The sequence below is a fragment of the Petaurus breviceps genome, unplaced genomic scaffold (genome assembly GCF_028583685.1).
Source record: "Petaurus breviceps papuanus isolate PSGF00001 unplaced genomic scaffold, PetGlider_PUasm1.0 183, whole genome shotgun sequence".
Classification (NCBI taxonomy): Eukaryota; Metazoa; Chordata; class Mammalia; order Diprotodontia; family Petauridae; genus Petaurus; species Petaurus breviceps.
In genome coordinates this window covers 7,129,978-7,140,664 of record NW_027185791.1, presented here as the reverse complement: position 1 = coordinate 7,140,664, position 10,687 = coordinate 7,129,978, and positions in this window count along the sequence as shown.

Sequence of the window (10,687 nt, the reverse complement as noted above, 5' to 3'; positions counted from 1 at the left end):
TTTAGGTCTCATATTCCAAGAAAATAAATGGACTCTATATATTTTTTTGCATTTACTCATCCCTAAACCAATGACTCAGAGATTCTGAGGACAAAACAAAACAAAAAAAAAAAAACCAATCCCACAAAAACCTGACATAACTGTTCGATTTTTCTTAGTTCTAGGTAAATGATGAACTAGTATTTCTATGTCCTTATCATATAGTATGATCATGTAAATGATAAACAATCAACTAGAACTTGCTAAATCTTTCAACCCATTGCAAAGTAGCCTCATGTTTAAAGATATTAATGGACAGCACTCTACTCACACTGAAAATCAGTAATAGTGACAGAATCAGTAATGAGATTAAACGTGCCCGACTACTTATTAAACTTTTTTCTGTATATTCAATATTTTTCTAAATATTAAAGAATAGACATATTAAGAAATAATTAGATTTAAATTATGCAAGTAGACTGCAGATGTCACAGTGAGTTAAAAAGTTATATTATTATATTTCCATGAAGCTATTGTAATTTAAATGATAAAGAGAATAATAAAAAGAAATTATGATCTGTTGTTCCATTGTCACTGAACTTATTTCTAAGATAAACAACAAAGATCATGGATGGTCCATGTTGCTCTATATCTAGATGAAATCTAAATGTAAAAAAGGAAATTATCCAAATGTTTAATCAGCATGATTCCAATCTTTTAACCTCATGGAAGCATTTTAGTAAATGAATGTATGTTTCACTTCTTCCAAACATCTGTTGCTGCAAGGATCCAGCTGTTTAAAATATTAACAGTGTGATATGTTTAAGATATGAAAGATAATTCAACTATGAAGTTAGCAATATATCTTTAATTAAGTGTTACAAGACATTTTACAAAGTTCTTGTTGGTCAGGATTCTTGCTCCCTAAGAATTATAAAGAACTATAATCAACAGCCTTTAGACGGGTGATGTAAGTTGTTCCAAAGAGATGTGATAGAATGCACATAGAATAGTGTGTTAAATTTTAAAACAAACATTTTTTTTTCTAATTACATAGGAGCATATAGAGTTTTCCCAAAATTTTTAGTGCATTTTAAAGCAATTAAAATCTAAAAGTGCACTAAGATTTCTGGAACGTGTGTATTTAGAGTTCAGAGATGTCCTAAATAGTATTTAACTAAAACCTTCAACTTATAGATGCAATTCAATCCAATACACATGCTTGCAGCATCTACTATACAAAATTAAGCTTTATTTTTCTGGATAGGTGATTCTTGGTTGTAGTCCTAAGTCCTTTTCCTTTCTGAATATCATGTTCCATGACCTCCCATCTTGTAAGATTTCATTTGCTAAGTAGTGTGGCATCCTGATTGTGGCTTCATAGTATTTGAATTATTTCTTTCTGGTCACTTCTGGTAGGTTTTCCTTTACCTGATAATTATGGACTTTGACTAAAATATAACTTGCGATTTTTCTTTTGGGATGTCTTTCCTGAAATTATCATTGGATTCTTTCAATGCCTCTTTTGATCTAACTTTTCAGGATATCAGTGGAGTTTTCCTTGATAATTTATTGAAAGACGCTGCTCATGTGCTCCTTTTGATTAGAGTTTTAAGATGGTCAGATGGTACTGGCATAGTCTCTCCTGGATCTATTTTCCATACCAGTTGGTTTTCTGAGGTATTTTACGTTTTATTCTATTTTTTTTATTCTTTTGAATTAAAAAAAAATGTCCTTATTATCCCATAAAGTCATTGCCCAGTTCTAACTTTTAAGGAGTTGTTTTCCTCAATTGACTTGTGTATTTCATATTCCTTAGGGTCAATTGTTATTTTTTAAGGAGTTGTGTATTCCCCCACCCCACCCAAGCTATTAACTCTTTATTCCATAAATTTCTTGCATTATTACCATTTCTTTTCTCAGTTTTTCTTCTATGTCTCTCATGATTTTTAAGCTCTTCCATGAGTTCTTTTTGGGTTTATGACCACCTGCCATTTTTTTCTTTGGGACTTTGTCCATAGGTGTTTTGGCATTGTTTTCTTCTTCTGAGTCTGTGTCTTGATCTTCCCTGTCACCATAAAAATTTTCTGTGATTGGATTTTTTAATGATTTTTAAACTAATATTTAATGGAAGGGGCAGTGTCTCAGAATTCTTGTACCAGGGTCAATAAACACAGTTTATAGAGATAGACAGACATGCAGGAATATGCAAATGAATATGTTTATGAAATTCCATGTACACAGTGCGTTTTAATGGAAATATTACTGTAGTTATTATTCTGATTCCATTTACACCCATGGAATTTTCATTATTTAGAGATATATACAAATTTTTGAATATATCTGTTATATGGAGTAGAAACAATAGTGCTTACATACCAAATGTAAAATGAACTTCTTTGTTTACTTTGAGAATGCGCCAATGTATGTGTTTGGCAGATTCGATAGTAAGTTTACACTCCTCTTTGTAGCCTTATTGGACTAATATTAAAATGAATTTTCTCCCCTGAATGTGCACATCGATTAATTCATTGAATGGTAGAATAATTCTCTCTGTAGTTCAAAATTCACAGTGCAATGAACTTTATCATTCATAATTTCTCATTCAGAGGAAATAGAAATCACAATCAATATGCATAGATGTACTTTAAAAGATGAAATTGTGGATCTAAAGTTCCTTTGTACATGGTCCTTGGTTCTCAAATGATATTTTGAATTTTACTGTGTGACTTAATTTATTTGGTTTAGGTCCCATACAATGTCCAAGCTAAAAAAATCTGAATCAAAACCACTCTAAGTAAACAAAATGTTATGTAATATCAGATTTCAAATTGTGCATTTTAGCCACTTACATAGATAGGATATTGAAGATCATACCAGAATATTCATAAATAATTTAAAGAAATTATATCAGACTGTCCATTGAAATTCATGAGACACAAATATTGACATTGATTAAAAACCAATAAAGCTCTGAAATTCTCATGAAGGAATTATAGCAAATATTGGAAATGTGTTATATTCTCTGCAATTCACTTTCACTTGGAATCCATAGGGCAAAATAAATAAATTTAATTGAAAATTTTTACACTACTGAGCTTCCATCTCCACTCATTTAGACAGACACTTTAATATAATATTATATTACAAAAATTTTAATTTTAATCCCATTTGGTTTCTGTTATTTTTGTCAAACAAGCAAAGAAAAGATATATTTTTGTATTACAAACTGCTTTCATCTTTAGAAATAAACAACACAATTTGAGAAAATATTGCAAAATATTCTCGACTCCTCCCATGCAATAGTGGTTTATGTTGCTAATTTAGTAAAGATGAATGAATGGAAATAAATGAACAACACAAAGTTGAAAATGTGACCATTTTTGAGACATTTATATGACTACTTCCTAAATGAAGTTTGACAGCAGCAGGTTTTCCCATATGACAGGTCTCTCTTGTGTCCTACTATGTTCTGAGATGTTTCCCTTACTGATATATATTTCTAATCACTATTACTCTTTCTTAGAACTTCCAGAATTTTACAACTGTAATTTATAACTTGATGATGCTGGCATTAGAATCACGGGTCTGAAAGACTGCCAGAGTTTTGTTCCACAAACTTAATAAATTCCTGTAAATGAAATAGTGTCTGCCTTTGAGACTATTTGTCTTTTTTTGGTTCCATCCAATTTACGCAATGAGTATTTATACACATTACTTGTAGCTGTTTTCCATGAGCAAAGCGAACATTTAATGCATCATCAACAACAACAACAGATAACTACAAAAACAGAGTATGATTCTTACCTTTGAGATTTTCTGTTTTGTCTCATTTCCATTCATGATTCATTCATTCATTAATTCATTTATGTGATCCTCTTCTTTATAAAAGTACCTCAAATGTGAAGTTGTTGCTTCTGTGTACTGTTTCTGAAACATAGTCTTGGAAAACAGAAAATGATGTCTGTTTAGATTATTTTCACTAAAAAAAATATTTCTTTCTATCCTAGAAATATGAGTCTCTAACATGAATCAGTCATCTTTTCATTAAGATGTCAATATATTTACATCTATGGTTATAGTTCATCTAATATTCTATTTCATTTTGATGACTGTTTTTGAGGGATTTTCTGATTTTCAAACATTTTCATGGCATTTGATTTCAGACATAAATATTTTCATGTGACAACTATCATTATTCTTTATGTCCACTTTTTAAAGGGAATTACTATTCCACTTTAAGTAGATTTCATTACATATGGATGATACCATATGATCTTCAGTACATTCAAATATCTACCATAGGAAGGTAACCTGTGTTGATGATGTATAGCAACTTTTAAGCAAGCTTTTAAAAATATTTTCATGCCTGTGCTTCATTTGATGGTGGTAAAAATATAAATCCACTAATTTTCTTTCCCAATTCAATTTAATAACAAACATTTGTTAAATGCCTATTTTGTTCAGGGTACTGTGCTCATGTCCAGAGAAGCAAATGCAAAAACAACAAGTCCTCGTCTTCAAGGAGTTTCCATTCTATGGGAGGGTACAATATATAAAAAGATAAGTATGCCAGTCTAAATTCACACCATGATTGTGGGCAATGGGGATTTTCTGGTGATCATGAGAAAAATATATTACCGAAGGACTGATGCAAGATAGCTCCAGAAAGGTATAGCTCCACATAAGGTCAGAGAGATGTCAATGTGGCACAGTGGCATGACTCCCTCCTGGATCTCCCCTTGAGTCTATTCACCCTCCTTTAGTACTCATACATCACAAGTGTTCTCAGTACCCTCTACCCTTCTGATTGGAGTCTGGGTAGGAGAAACAATGAACTCTTCAGAAAAATCTCATTACTTGCCCTCCCTTGCCTACTCTTCATTTGCTATCAACTAAACTCCCTGGACAGAATTCCATCATGATCACACTCCCAGGAAATTTCATCCCCAGGAAATTATTCATTTTTCCAGATGGCATCAGTTTGGATTCTCATAACTCATTGCTACACTTATGACTAAAATTCTAGGAGGTGGAGCAAATAATTATTCCTAAAGCTTCCATTTAAAGAGTGCTCACAGACAGTCAACTTAATTTTCTACCCATTGAATTCTTTAGACCAGAATCCACCAAGCCCTTTTGTGTAGGAGTCTTCTTCCTTTCTCCCTTTTAGCATTATTTTGGGTATTTTCTTCCCCCATTGAATTGTGAGGTCCTCAAAGGCAAGAACTGTCTTATTTTCTTTTTGTATGCTCAGCACTTAGCATGGTGCCTGACATAGAGCAGATACTTAGTAAATGTTTAGTGACTGATACAAAACTAGTTAGCAATGGTGAGTAGAGGTCAGTATTCCCTGCCAGCAGCAGGGCAGCCAAGACTCCCAAAAATGGTCCTAGAAGATTCGCTGTTTTCCTCTGTTCATTACATAGTAGACGACTCCTCTTCATTTGTCTGGAAACTCAGTCTCATGCCATTTGTTTCATTACAAACACTGATTAAAGTCCCATAAGGGTTTTTTTCCCCTTTCTCCTCAAGATTAAAGTTAAATTCAACCTCTCAGGAAATAAGCAGATAAATCTTTTCTCTGTCATCTGCTAAATTGAGGCTTGCAGATCTTCAAGAATTTCTATGAAATTTCCTAGACTGTTTTCAAGAAAATTATGTAATTTATCTTTAAGATTTTTTTTTGGTTTCCTACTGTGAATTCCTTCTGAAGTGATCTGGTGTCCTTCATTGCATCTTCAATTTATGCTAATATCCTAATCTTGTGCTATAATTATCTGTAATTTGCCTATGTAGGATTTCATTATATCTTGGCTATTTGTGAATGTCCTAACCTTGTACTCTAGATACAGGAAGTTTACCTAGGAGTTTGCGTTATGATACAGTATCTTGAATTCATGACACTGATTAGAATTTGATGTGTATTTGCCACAGCTACATAGTTTGATTTTTGTGAATTTGATCATTGTTTGTGGGAGTGTATGCACTGAGCATAGTCTAAAATCAGTAGTATGGATCTTCACAGTTTGCAACAATTATGTGAGGCTTTTGAATTTCATCTCTCATCATGCACTTTTGATACTAGGATGGAAAAGGAAGTACAAAAGCTGATGAAAACAACTACTTAAAAGTTAGAATTAGGCAAATGGATGCTAATAACTGAACGAGACATGAATAAAACCAAAATTATAGTGGAATCTCTGAACTGGTAAGGCAGTAGTGGTTGTGAGAATGATTTAGGGGGAAGAGATGTGAAGTACTGATTAAACATGACAGGTCTGGTACTTGTAAACTACAGTAGTGTCAATTCTAGCATTCTTAGAGAGAAAAGAATCAGGGTGAATATCTGGAAACTAATCACTAAACCCTTCACTAAAGAAGATAGTGAAAAATTAATACCCTTCTTCACAGAGAAGGACTTTGCAAAGGTGCTATATATTGTATGTATAAGAACAATCGGACATTGCTGAAACTAGTTATAAGCAAGAGCAAACACTTCAGTGTGGATAGTGTTCAAGAGAGTTGTCATATCCAAATGATGAATATCCATTGGTCTGGGATAAAACATGACACAGAGACTGTTGATTGAAGGGTGAGAAACAAATAAATCTACTGAATATGAGAACAAGGAAGGACAAAGAGGGAAAAAATGACTTTGAGAGAGCTGACACTTAAATGACTACAAAGCAGCCCTCAAAAATAGAGAAGCTTGAAGTTTAGGGCATATTTCCTCCAGAAGTTTAATTTAATTTAAACATTGAAATTTAAATTAATTTCATTCATTTTAAATCACTCCTTAATATTCACCTTCAAAGTAATAAATATATATATCTGGAACAGACCCCAAGAAGGAATCACATCCATGTGTCTATGTCTAAGCAAGACTTCATGTTAACCATTCCTAAGATTTCTCATTTATCTAAAAGTATTCAGAGAAGGTTCTATGAACAGAACAACAAAAGCCCTTAGAGGTATTTGGAAAAGGATGGACATGGAACAGATTCCCCTTTTAAGATGGATGTGTTTTTGGTGGCACAAACGTTCCAGACTGTTGGAAAAGGACACTTCTTTTAAAATGATCTACAGCATAGGCATTTATAGTCCATAGATATGGTGGTAAACAAATTTTTGACAATAGTGAATAAAGAAAGTCACTGATTCTGGGATGAGAAATTCAGTTGTTGCAGTGATGGAGTTATTGGCCTCCCCCCTTTCATGTGGTATATGTGAGTATTATAGGGAATACACAACTGCTTTGGACAGCCCAGTTTCATGGCTCCTTCTGGTCCAGCAGCTGTATACATCATCCATTCAGGAATATAAAGAAGAATGAAAACTCTAGTCAGATCCAACTTCTTGTCAAAATAGAACCAGCTGACATAACTTATTTCCCATTCCTAAAGAAGATTGTGGGCACCAGGAATCTAGTAATCACTTCAAAATCAACATGAATGAAGTTTACATATAAGTTTTCTTGTTCATGATAGGTGACAAAAGGTAACACAATGCCTCTATTATATGATATTACCTCAGGTACAAATGTTCATGAGGGAAACTGGTATAGCAGAATCCAAATTTAATTAAATTATATATATATATATGTATATATATATACATACACACACACATATATATCCACATTAATAAATGTTCTTCCCCTCTGTTTTCCTAACCTTATTCCAGGAAGAACTATTCTACCTCCCTGATCCATCTCCCTCCATTTCCAGCCTTTATCCCAGTAACTTGCTATTATCTCTTCCATTTTAGAGCTCTATTTGTAGTTTCTATAGATGCTACTACCATGAAATCTTTTTAATGTACTGAAGGCACTCATTTTGTTCTTTCATATTATGATTTTTAACCTTGTATTCTTTCCTCTTGGATGTATTCCCTCCCAACATCTTTGTTAACTGATTTTAATCATTATTCTATGGTGCTCACTTCATTCCCTTATAACCATGGTGGTAGTGGTGGTGGTCGTGGTAGATAAGTTATATTTGTATTTTCATCTTATGTTCCTGAAGATATCCCACACCACTGAAACCTCCATAAAATTCATTCATTCCACATTTCTAAGTGGGAAAGAACAAAGCACTCTTGTGACCACATAGTTGCTAATATGTAATGATAACACTTTTAATATAATAATCATTTTAATACTTGCCTCCATACTGAACCCTCCATTCTCTCTCTCTCTCTCTCTCTCTCTCTCTCTCTCTCTCTCTCTCTCTCTCTCTCTCTCTGTCTTTCTGTCTCTGTCTCTGTCTCTGTCTCTCACACACACACACACACACAAATACACCCACTTAGATAGAGGTGTATTTATATAGAGAGATATTGATATGCAAACAGCAGAAAAATATTAAATACTAGGATGAAATCTGAGAATGTATACAATATTTTGTCTTAATTCTCTGTCACCTCTCAGCTATTGTGGGGTTTGGGGAAGTAAGATTCCGTTTTTGTTTCTGCAGAAATTTCAGTGATTTTTCCATTTAGTTGTATTACACAGATCAGTTCATTTATACAAATATCTTCTGCATTCAACTCTTTCTTTTCTTTTAATTTTCTTTTTGGAGGGGGGGGAAGGCAGGGCATTTGGGGTCACGTGACTTGCCCAAGGTCACATGGCTAAGAAGTGTTAAATGTCTGAAGCTGGATTTGAACTCCTGACTCCAGGGCCAGTGCTCTGCTCACTGCACCACCTAGCTGCTCCTACTATTTATTTTCTAATTCTATTTTCATTGAGCTCATTTTTTACAAGAGCTTTATATAATTTGAGGTAGTCAAAATTATCTACTGTATCTTTTATGTTCTACTCTATTTAAATTTCGTTTAAACAATCACACACATATTTTTGATATACTCAAACCAGGAAGAGTCAAACTTGAGGTAAATAATCATTAATAAATATTATTTATATGTAAATGGAAAATGTTAAACAAAATCCTTGTAAAGAGATTATAGCAATAAATTATTACAACCAAGTTGGCTTTTTGCCTGTAATGCAAATTGAGTTCAACTTTAAGAACACATTAACACAATTAGTCATATAAAGTAAAAATACTTCATGATCTAAAGTGTTAAAAGACTCATAAGTGCTCATTAGACACTCCTTCAAGCTAGGTTCACAGTCTTTTTATTATTAAATTTATTTATTTATTTTAGTTTTCAACATTCACTTTTATAAAATTTTGCGTTATAAACTTTACCCCCTCCCCAAGACAGCATGCAATCTGATATAGGCTATACGTATACAATCCTATTAAACCTATTTCCACATTAGTCATGTTGTGAAAGAAGGATCACAACAAAAAGTGAAAACCATGAGGAAGAAAAATACAAAAAAAAATAGAAAATCTTATACTTCAATCTGCATTTAGACTCCATAGTTTTTTCTCTGGATGTGGAAAGCATTTTCCATCACAAGTCTTAAAAAATTTTCTTAGATCATTGCTTTACTGAGAAGAGCTAAGTCTATCAAAGTTGATCATCACATAATGTTGTTGTTACTGTGTTCAATATTCTCCTGGTTCTGTTCTTTACTCAACTTTGCTCAACTTCAGTTCATGTAACTCTTTACAGATTTCTATGATTGTATTAATCTAAGTTCTAATGTCTTTCAAAGTTGTTTTCCTCTAAATTGTTCTAGCTCAGAGGTGGCAAACACATGGCCAATAGGCCACATGCTCATGCAATATTTCTAAGTGCAGGTGAACTAGATTTAAATATAAATAGGAAATATGTACAAAAATAAACAAAACTATAATATATGGCACTTCTATATCCAGTCCTCAAACAGTGAATATTCCCTTAATTTTCAGTTCTTTGTCAACACAAAAAATAAACTATAAATTTTTTTTGCATAAACACTTTTTTTCTTTGATCTTTTGGGGGTAGAGATTGGTAGTCGTATTAATTAGGTCAAAGTTAAATGGCTTTTATATTGCTTTGTGTATAGTTCCAAACATTCTTAAGAATAGTTGGATTAGTTCATACCTCCACCAAGAGTTCATTAGTATAACTGTTTTCCTACATTCCCTCCAATATACGTCATTTTCCTTTTCTGCCACCTTGAACAATCTGATTGATCTGAGGCAGTACGGCAGAATTCTTTAATTTGAATTTCTTTTAATCAATAGTTATTTGGAGCGTTTTTCTCCATATGAATATAGATAGCTTTGATTTTTTTTTCTTCTGAAAAGAACCTGTTCATACCATTTGACCATTAATCAATTGGGAAAGGACTTGTATTCTTATGAATTTGGCTCAGCTCTTTTTGTATTTGAGAAATGAAACCTTTATTTTTTTTAAAGCAATCAGGGTAAAGTAACTTGCTCAACATTACATGGCAGTTATTTCTGGGTGTGGTGGTATCAGAGCCCGGATTCGATCCCAGGTCATCCTGACCCTGGGGCCCGTGCTCTTACTTGCTGTGCTACATGGCCTCCCAGAAATGAAACCTTTAACAGAGAAACTTACTATATTTTTTTTACCCAATTTCCTAATTACCATATGTCCCTAATGTTGACTGCTTTATTTTTGCTATTGTTCTAAAAAATCTTTTAATTTCATGTAATCAATATTATCCATTTTATTTCCTGTGATCTTCTTCTTCTTCTTCTTCTTCTTCTTCTTCTTCTTCTTCTTCTTCTTCTTCTTCTTCTTCTTCTTCTTCTTCTTCTTCTTCTTCTTCTTCTTCTTC